Below are 9,829 nucleotides of genomic sequence, written 5' to 3'. Positions count from 1 at the left end.
GGCAGCCCCAATCAATGATCAGAATTGGTGTATTAATGGCTTGGCTACCTTGCCCCTTGGGTGAGATCATTCAGAGGCACAAGTTTTACGCTGACGCCCAGAGTTTCCTATTAGAATTAAGCTCTATTTACCCATGGGAAGTGGTTTGATAAGGCATCTTTTTTTTTTTTTTTAACTTTTAAGTCCAGGGGTACATGTACAGGTCTGTTATATAGGTAAACTGTGTGCCACAGGAATTTGGTGTGCAGATGATTTCATCACTCAGGTAATAAGTTTAGCACCAAACAGGTAGTTTTTTTAATCCTCTCCCTCCTCCTACCCTCCATCCTCAGGTAGGCCCTGGTGTCTGTTGTTCCTCTCTTTTTTTTTTTTTTCCAGTCCCTGTAGAGACTGTCAAAAATTGCCAGTGCCGACTATATTTCAAGTCGTCATGGAGGGGTATTGGGAAAAGTTTTCAATTAGCAATAATTGTACCTCAGGTAAACCTCATTGGTTACAATGCCGCCACTGGGCAAAGCTGTTCCTCTCTTTATATCCATGTGTTCTCATTGTTTAGTTGCCACTTATAAGTGAGAATATGCAGTATTTAGCTTTCTGCTTCTGCATTGGTTTGCTTAGAATATTAGCCTCCAGCTTCAACTATGTTGCTGCAAAGGACAGGATTTCTTCTTTGTTATGGCTGCATAGTGTTCCATGGTGTATATGTACCACATTGTCTTTATGCGCGTTTAGATTGATTATGTGTCTTTGCTATTGAGAATAGTGTTGTGATTAATATATGTGTGCATGTGTCTTTATAGTAGAATAATTGATATCCATATCCCTTGGGGTATATACCCAATAATGGGATTGTTGGGTCAAACAGTAATTCTGTTTTAAGATCTTTAAGAAATCACCACAGTGCTTTCCACAATGGCCGAACTAATTTGCATTCCCACTGACAGTGTTAAAGCATTCCCTTTTCTCTGCAACCTTGACAACATCTGTTATTTTGTGACTTTCTACTAATAGCCATTCTGACTGGTGTGAGATGGTATCTCATTGTGGATAAGTCATCTTTAATTGCCTCCCCTTCTCTACCTCACTTTACAACTCCCACACCAGTGTTTATCTCACCTTTTTAGTAAAGTCCTTGCATTTACATCTTTATTCAGTTTGTATTTCTAGGGGAATCCAAACTAAGACATTGAGTCTGCTTGCTAGTAGGGAAATCAATGTAGTTACACATAAGACTGAGACCAAGACATTAGAAAATTGCATTAGAATTAGCACAAGATACAAGAACTTCTAGGTTTACTAGATCACAGCCATTCTTTGCTTACTAAGTCCTTGAGTAAGATGTAGAGAAAAATATTAACTATTATGGTAGCTAATGTTTGATATATAATATGTATCAGATACTTTTAAGTGCACTACATATCGTATCTCATTCCATTCTCAGAAAAAATCCACAATGTAGAAACTACTATAATTGCTCCAAATATGGTGACTTATAAAACCATCTATTTTATTAAACTTCATGATTGTGGGAATCAGGAATTCAGGCAAGTCTGGGTTGAATAATTCTGTTCCTCATGACATTGATGGAGATCATTTGTTGTATTCAGCTGAAGGATGGGTGGGTCTAGAAAATCCAAAGCAGCTTCACTCATTCATCTGATACATTGGTAAGAATGATTGGAAGGCTGGGCTTATTGGGGGTTGCCAACCAGAGCACATACACATAGTGTCTCCAATGTGGTGGTCTCAGATGGTTTAATGTCTTACATGGTAGCTCAAGAATCCCAGAGAGAGGCTCCAAAATAAAGAAGTGTAAGCTCTCTGTCCTTAAGGCATGGACCTAGAAACTGGCACCACTGCAAGGAACATGGGAGTACAAATAAATGTTCTCACCACAAAATTTGTTACCAAGCAATCAACAGGCTTGCTTCCCAATGCACATAGAGGCCAATACCATGGCACCAGCCCTTGAGAAAAGAAAAGCCTTATTGTGAGTCAACCAGCAAGGAGAAAGAAGGAAACACTCAAATCTGTCTCCTTGCGCTGGGGTTTGGGTCGGGTTTTATAAGAGTAGAGTAGTGAGATGTGATCTGATGTGAGATGTGATCTGATTGGCTCTTGTAGTGAGGTGATGCTGGAAAGCAAGATCTGACCGGATCCTGCCACAGGATGATGCCAGGGCACAATCTGATTGAATCCTGGATCCTGCCATGTAATGAATACATCTTAATTCAGCCCCCATTCCTGGGTCCAAGTGCTTAGATCCCCCCCACATGATTGCATGCTTGGTTCATCCAGGCATGTTCAGATTGTGTGACCTTTAACCTAGAGGTCCATGGCAACTGAAAAATAGCCCACAACTTTGTTATGTAAAAGTTGAACCAGATTAGTCTGATGCAATTACAAATTGATAACTATGGAGGTTATAAATATGTTAATTAGCTTTAATTATTCCACATTATATACACGTATCATAACAATACATTGAACCTCACAAATATATGCAATTATTATTTGTCAATTTAAAATAAAACTTAAAAAGAAACGGGCACTGTGTCACTTCTGCTGTGTTCTACTGGTCAAAAGAGTTGTTCCAAGTTGGAGGGGAGGGAAAGAGAATTTGCAACCATCTTTGATCTTCCACAATAGATTAAGTAGCTTGCCTGAGTAATTGGTAGAGACAAGATTCCAACCCAGAAAGGCTAACTCTAAGGCCTGTACTCTTAACCAATATACTTTGCTTCCTCTTATATAATAAATGATAAAAAATGCAGAGGCAAACTAATATTTTTATCCATTTGTATTCATAAACCAACTCAGAGAATTCCTATAACTTGAACCATAGGTAGCATCATTTTTCCTAAACTAAGTAAGAATAATAATTAACATACAAAAGAGTGCCTGACACATTATAAATGATAAATTGCAGTATCACTTTTTAAAGTATTCACTCCAAAAATAAAGTAGAATAAATGGGTAATGCAAAAATAAAACTCTGATTCTCAGATAACTACCTTTCTTACCCTCATAACAAGACTTTGTTTCAAGTACAAGAAATGTCTGCCCTTCACCATGCAACTGTAAATTTCAGATTTTGGATGCCCTGATGAACATGCAATTGCTTTTTATCATCTATGTTATATAAGGGCTAATCAATATAATATCCATATTTAAGTATCTTCAATAGGCAGTTATTAAGGAAGTGTTGAATTTTTAATGGACCTTGTGTTCCCCATTTGTTGTTGTTTATTCATATATAGAAAACATTTTATTACCAGCTGAGATATCCTATAAAAAAGATGACATTTTTTCTTAGAGCCTGTCTGCTTCATCATCAGATGTCTTCAGTAGCTATAAAAGGACTTCTCATCTCTGCCTATTCCAAGATTCTTGCTATATTATGGCCGTACTCCTTAGGCTTCTATTTCCACTAAGAGGGATACTTTCCTTGTTTGTTAAAAAAGATAAATGCCAGATACTGAGTTCAACAAATCTTTTCTTGCAGTTCTTTGGGTTCTTTGTGATTATCCATTACTCAGAAAGTTTCAGGAATGTGGAGTCCCAGAGTGACAGGTTTACAATTTTAAATGTATAGTATCTAATGTGGTGCCTTAAATATATTTTGTTTTTGTTGTTGCTTTTGAATGAGCTTTCATAATTTTGGAGAAAAATGTCAGGATATTATGTAGCATTAATAAAATATATATACACACTGTAATTTATAGATTAAATATTATCAGTCATTTACCTATGTCTATATGAGTTTTAGTCTGTAAAATGTCTATATATAAAGATTAATTCAAAACACAAAAAAGAAACAATGTTCTGTAATTTATACTTCATGAATTCATTTTCAAAGTATTCTAAAATCTTCAGTCATTGAGCCTATCTTGATGCATGCAACATGAATTTATGTCTTACAACTTGGTAATGGCTCTAAATGCATAACTACTCTAGTTATCAATGAAGAAGAAAGTTGCAAGTCCCCCTGGTTATGATAATTTCTCTAACATACAAGTATCATTTCACATTTGAATTTGTGCTGAATCTGAAACCCTCAAGTCTATGTAAAAATCTTCCACTTAACTTTCATCTGAATGAAACTAAACTTATGCATAAGAAAGTCCCACAAGTTTGCTTTCTAAGCAAAACTGAAAATACTGAGAACACAGGCTTCCCTCTGCCCTTACTTCAGTAAGCAAGAACTGAAGAAAAGTCAGACCAGATTAGAATTTCTAAGAATTCTAACTTCTAATTAAAAAGAGCTTCTTTTCTTGATGACAATCTCTCACTGGATTTGAGGTTTTCTTCCCTTTTCTCTGTTGACAGTTTAAAGTGCAATTATTACTGTATTTCCAAAAGAGGAATTTGATGACTAGGCGTAAGTATTGTCCAAGTTTCAAAACTGCCTAAGTTCAGGAGAAAAGAGAAGGAGAAAGAGAAGTAGTAAAACAATTATCAGCCCAGACAAATGTATACACACATATACATGCTCATATCTATGGTATAGCTGCATGTTGGGATATTACATAGCATTAAAATGATATGCACAATAAATATGATTTTAACAACACAGATAATGCTGATGTTCCCTAGCAAGAACAATGTAGAAAAAAATGAACATAACATATCTTTATAAAAATATTTATATGTATGTTTATATAATTTTACTGAGAAGTACATTTTGTAAGTGATAAAGTTACTGTATTTCTTCCATAATTTCCTACATTATAAAAATTCCCCAAAAATATAGGAGTTGAAATTGTAGTTTGTATTTTTAAAACTAAATTTTGTTAACAAATGGAAATGGAGTAAAGGTGTGCAGACTCTTTGAATAGTGATTACTTGATATCTTCATTTGCTCCTTAATATACTCTCCTTATTATTTTCCATCCTGTAGATTGAATTGAGGATTTTTCTAGCTCTCTGGATTCCAATTGGGTTCAGCCAATGAGAAAACTGGCAAGATAGTGGGAGGGTAAAAAGAGAGCAGAGTCCAGATATTTACCTGGTCAGAGATTGAGAGTGGCTATATTAGAAGACTGAAGATTTAGCTTCTGTCAAGTGGCCCTCTCCTATAGCTCTCTCAGGAATCTAGTAGTGGCTCCTTCTCTTTGCCTCTAAAGGCTTAATTTGTATTAGTGACTCTCCACTGGTGCTAGCCCTGCAGTGCTTCACCATGTCTTGTTATTTTCCTTTTACCCTACAGCTGCCTTTATAAATAGTTCCTCCAGTAACTGTGTTCAGTGATGTATTTGAGCAACAACAATTCATTTACTGTGTGACCCTAACAAATAGTATAAGCTTTCTGTTTCCTTTTTTTTTTTTTTTTTGAGATGGGGTCTCACTCTGTTCCCCAGGCTGGAGTGCAGTGGCATGATCTCGGCTCACCACAACCTCCGCCTCCCGGGTTCAAGTGATTCTCCTGCCTCAGCCTCCTGAGTAGCTGGGACTACAGGTGCACGCCACCACGCCCGGCGAATCTTTATATTGTTAGTAGAGATGGGTTTCACTATGTTGGCCAGGCTGGTCTCAAACTCCTGACCTTGTGATCTGCCCACCTTGGCCTCCCAAAGTGCTGGGATTACAGGCGTGAGCCACTGTGCCTGGCCAAGCTTCTTATTTTTACTCATTAATTTTTACAGAACTAAGCACACCTGCACAGGAACGTTGAGCCCAAAGTATAAAGCAATGTTCTTCACCACCACATTGCCTGAATGGGGCAACACCCAAGTCCCAACACACTTAAAATTAGATACACAATGGAGGAAAGTGAAATTGGTTTTTTTGTTTGTTTGTTTGTTGTTTTTTAATGAGATTTGGAATTTACTCATGCATTTACTTTCAATGTTACTTTCCATGTTCCCTTAGAAGAAATAATTTAATTTGGAGCTATTTGCTTCATTTTTTTTACATAAAGTATAACAGCCTAACAGGTTCGCCTTGCTCACTGCCTAGACAGAGCCGATTTATCAAGACAGGGGAACTGCAATGGAGAAAGAGTAATTCACACAGAGTTGGCTGTGTGGGAGACCGGAGTTTTATTATTACTCAAATCAGTCTCCCAGAGCATTCGGAGATAGGAGGTTTTAAAAATAATGTGGCAGGTAGGGGCTTGGGAAGTTGGGAGTCGGGAGTGCTGTCTGGTCAGGTTGGAGATGAAATCATAAGGAGGTCAAAGTGAGGCTTTCTTGTTATCTTTTGTCCCTGGTTGGAACCGCAAAACTTGTTGAGCCAGATTATGTGTCTTGGTGGTGTCAACTGAGCCATTGAGTGCCATGGTTTCTGCAAAATATCCCAAGCACCGATTTTAGGTTTTGCAATAGTGATGTTATCCCCAGGAGCAATTTGGGGAGTTTCAGACTCTTGCAGCCAGAAGCTGTATGACCCCTAAACTGTAATTTCTAATCTTGCAGCTAATTTGTTAGTCCTACAAAGGCAGGCTGGTCCCCAGGCAAGAAGTGGGTCTTTTCAGGAAAGGGCTATTATCAATTTTGTTTCAGAGTCAAACCATAAACTAAATTTTTTCCCAAGGCCAGTTCAGCCTAAGCCCAGGAAAGAACAAGGACAGCTTAAAGGTTAGAAGCAAGAAGGAGTTGGTTAGATCTGATCTCTTTCACTGTCATATTTCCACAGTTACAATTTTTGCAAAGATGGTTTCGAAAGTACTTGTTTACTTGCTGTCTGAAAGCTGAACTAGTGGAAAACAAATACCTCCTTTCAGAGAGTTAAAAGATCACTCAATGTGTCCTTCAACTTGTATTTGATTAATCTTTACTACATGCCAGACACTATAGATAATGTCTAGGCACAGATAACATTGCGAATTAAAATGTCCACGGGTGAGACTTGCACAAGGTTTGCAGTCAAGATAGAGAAGCAAACATTACCAACACAAATGAAGTACGACAAAACAGGATATGTGTTTCAAAGCCAAGGAACATGCATACGTGAAACTTTATGGCAATAGGACTTAAGTGCAGCAGTCAGAAGAAATCGCTTATTAAAAGAAAAAATAAATTACACTTAACACTTACTATGTAAAGGTAGGTAAGGGCCAAAGGAGGATTCTGGAGAGCTTTCTAAATATAGAAGCCTCTGGGAAACGTGCAGGGCTGCCTTGGGTGGATGGAGGCATGTTGAGTTTGAGCAGGATAGAAAGATTAGATCAATGAGATTTGAAGGAAGGCAAGTAGTGGTAGAAATGGTGGGGACTGGAGAGAAAATTGGCCCCAATCAACACAGAAGTATGGGAAAGTGCTTCATCATTTCCTAAAGGCAAAATCAGACTTGAAAATATTTTAGAACAGAGGTCCCAAATTTTTTGGCAATACGAACCAGTTTTGTAGGGGTGGGGGTTTCAAGGAGTTACAGGGTGGTTTGTGGATGAAACCGTTCCATCTCAAATCATCTGGCATTAGATTCTCATAAGAAGCACGCAACCTAGATTCCCCGCATGCACAGTTCACAGTAGGGTTTGTGCTCCTATGAGAATCTAATGCCGCTGCTGATCTGCTTGCGGCCTGGTGCCTAACAGGCTATGGACTGGTAGCGGTCCATGGCCCGGGGGTTGGGGACCTCTGTTTCAGAAGCTATTACACAAAAATAATCAGCCGAGCATGGTGGCTCTCGCCTGTAATCCGAGCACTTTGGGAGGCTGAGGCAGGTGTACCACCTGAGGTCAGAAGATCAAGACCAGCCTGGCCAACATGGCAAAACCCTACATCTACTAAAAAATACAAAACTTAGCCGGGCATGGTGGCCACTCAGGAGGCTGAGGTAGGAAGAATTGCTTGAACCCAGGAGGCAAAGGTTGCAGTGAGCTGAGATCGCGCCACTGCACTTCAGCCTGGGTGACAGAGCGAGACTCCACCTCAAAAAAAAAAAGATAAATCTGAGTTGAATGCCTGTCTTGAATATGCTGGATGGGTTTTCGAAGCAACTATTTATACATTTTTTAAATCTGTAAAAATGAATCTTGTTCAGACTATAAGTAAATGAGATGAAATTTAGACATTTTATTGAAATAAGCATGTACTAGGAAGGAAAAAACTATTTCACAGGGGTGTAGGTAACCAACACTTGAATTTTCCTTTTGGAGTAAGTGCTACCCAATCATCTGTTTTTTTAAAGCATTTGTGTGTGTGTGTGTGTGTGTGTGTGTGTGTGTTGTGTGCATGTTTATTTCACAAAGAAATCAATAAATGTTTTATAGAACCAAATACTTCATATTCATTTATCTCTATTTAACTTTGAAAAGCTTATTACCCACAGAAGCTAATTTTAGGACAAACAAAAGCCACTCATAATACATCATCAAGAAACATATGGTTCTCATTATCATAAAAATTTGGTGTTGACATGGAATTACAGCAATAAAAAGATACTTTCCCATTCCATATATATTTGTGAACAGAGGGTCGATAAAAGTCACCTAAAATAGCTGTAAATGGCTGCACATTTGGGGTCCAAATCAGTAAGATAAACAAGGTACTTTCCTGGTCCAGAGAGCAGGAGAGTGTCCACATATATGTGTTTAAATACACGTGAGAAAATACACATTCATGTGCACATGATATCAGAGTAGGTGCTAATTATTAAGAAATATAATAATCATTAAGTGTGATCAATGATTGATGAGTAAATAAGATCATTCCATTGAGGTCAATTACATAAAGTAAAAATTGCTAGATCTCTCAGAGAAATGAAGAGATGGAAATAATAACATAAGATGCATACACTTTAAAAAGTAGCAGGTCTTAGTACCCTGAGGTGTATTGAAAATATGTATTTTCTCTCTGATATGTAACTGTGTTGTACTTTACATATAAGGAAGAATCTTAAACATTGAAAGAGTATTGAGGAGACAAATTGAACTTAAACATTATAGGTAAACAGCTTTTGAAGCTAGTTTAGAGAGAGAGACACAGAGAGGTAGACAGAGGTAGACACAGCAAAGTACAGATTTACTTCTCTGTACAAATCAAAGATTTTTTCAGAAAGTGAGCACATCTATGTAATAATCACATAAACTGAGATATCATACATTATCAGAACCAGAAGTCCTCCTTCTTGGACCCTCCAAGTCAATAGCTTCTGAAAGAGTAATTGCTATTTTGACTTCTGTCGCTATAAATTAGTTTTGTCCGTGTTTTTACATTATGTGAACAGAGTCATGTGTATGTACCCGTTCATTTCTAGCTTATTTAACATTGTTTCTCTTGCTTCCACTTTTGTGCCATTATGTTTAGTGCTTCTAAAATTAGTGCTCTACATTTCTATGGATGTAATATGTATACAATCCTGTTGATATGGTGGGTAGAATAGCCCCCCTTTAAAAGATGTCTGTGCCCTATCCCCAGAACCTCAAATGTGTTACATTATATGTCAAAGGGCAATTATGATTGTCTGTATAATTAATGTTTTGAATTGGCAGACTTTAAAATGAAGAGATTATCTTAGTTAAAAGATGTCTGTGCCCTATCCCCAGAACCTCAAATGTGTTACATTATATGTCAAAGGGCAATTATGATTGTCTGTATAATTAATGTTTTGAATTGGCAGACTTTAAAATGAAGAGATTATCTTAGGTTAACCAAGCGAGCCCAGGGTAACCACAATAGTTCTTAAAACTGGAAGAAGGAGACAGAAGAGAGCCAGAAAGATGGCAGAGCAAAAAGGACTCAGATAAATGTTGCTGGCTTTCAAGTTGTAGGAATGGGCTCCTGAGCTGAAGAATCCAGATGACCTCTAGAAGCTGGAAAATGCAAAGAAACAGATTATTCCCTACAGGCACCAGAATGAATGCAGCCTGCCAACACCTTGATTT

General features: G+C 37.7%; 1 non-coding gene across 1 annotated transcript; it reads right to left on the bottom strand.

Moving 5' to 3' along the window:
* Window positions 1–378: 378 nt before the first annotated feature.
* On the bottom strand, window positions 379–519 carry LOC112129505 (U4 spliceosomal RNA). Its single transcript, XR_002911897.1, has one exon. It is a non-coding gene; the product is annotated as a U4 spliceosomal RNA (small nuclear RNA).
* Between the last annotated feature and the right edge of the window lie 9,310 nt (window positions 520–9,829).

The sequence above is a fragment of the Pongo abelii genome, chromosome 18 (genome assembly GCF_028885655.2).
Source record: "Pongo abelii isolate AG06213 chromosome 18, NHGRI_mPonAbe1-v2.0_pri, whole genome shotgun sequence".
NCBI classification, from domain to species: Eukaryota; Metazoa; Chordata; class Mammalia; order Primates; family Hominidae; genus Pongo; species Pongo abelii.
The sequence above is the reverse complement of the archived record's forward strand: the minus strand, read 5'-3'. Positions and strand labels throughout refer to the sequence as shown.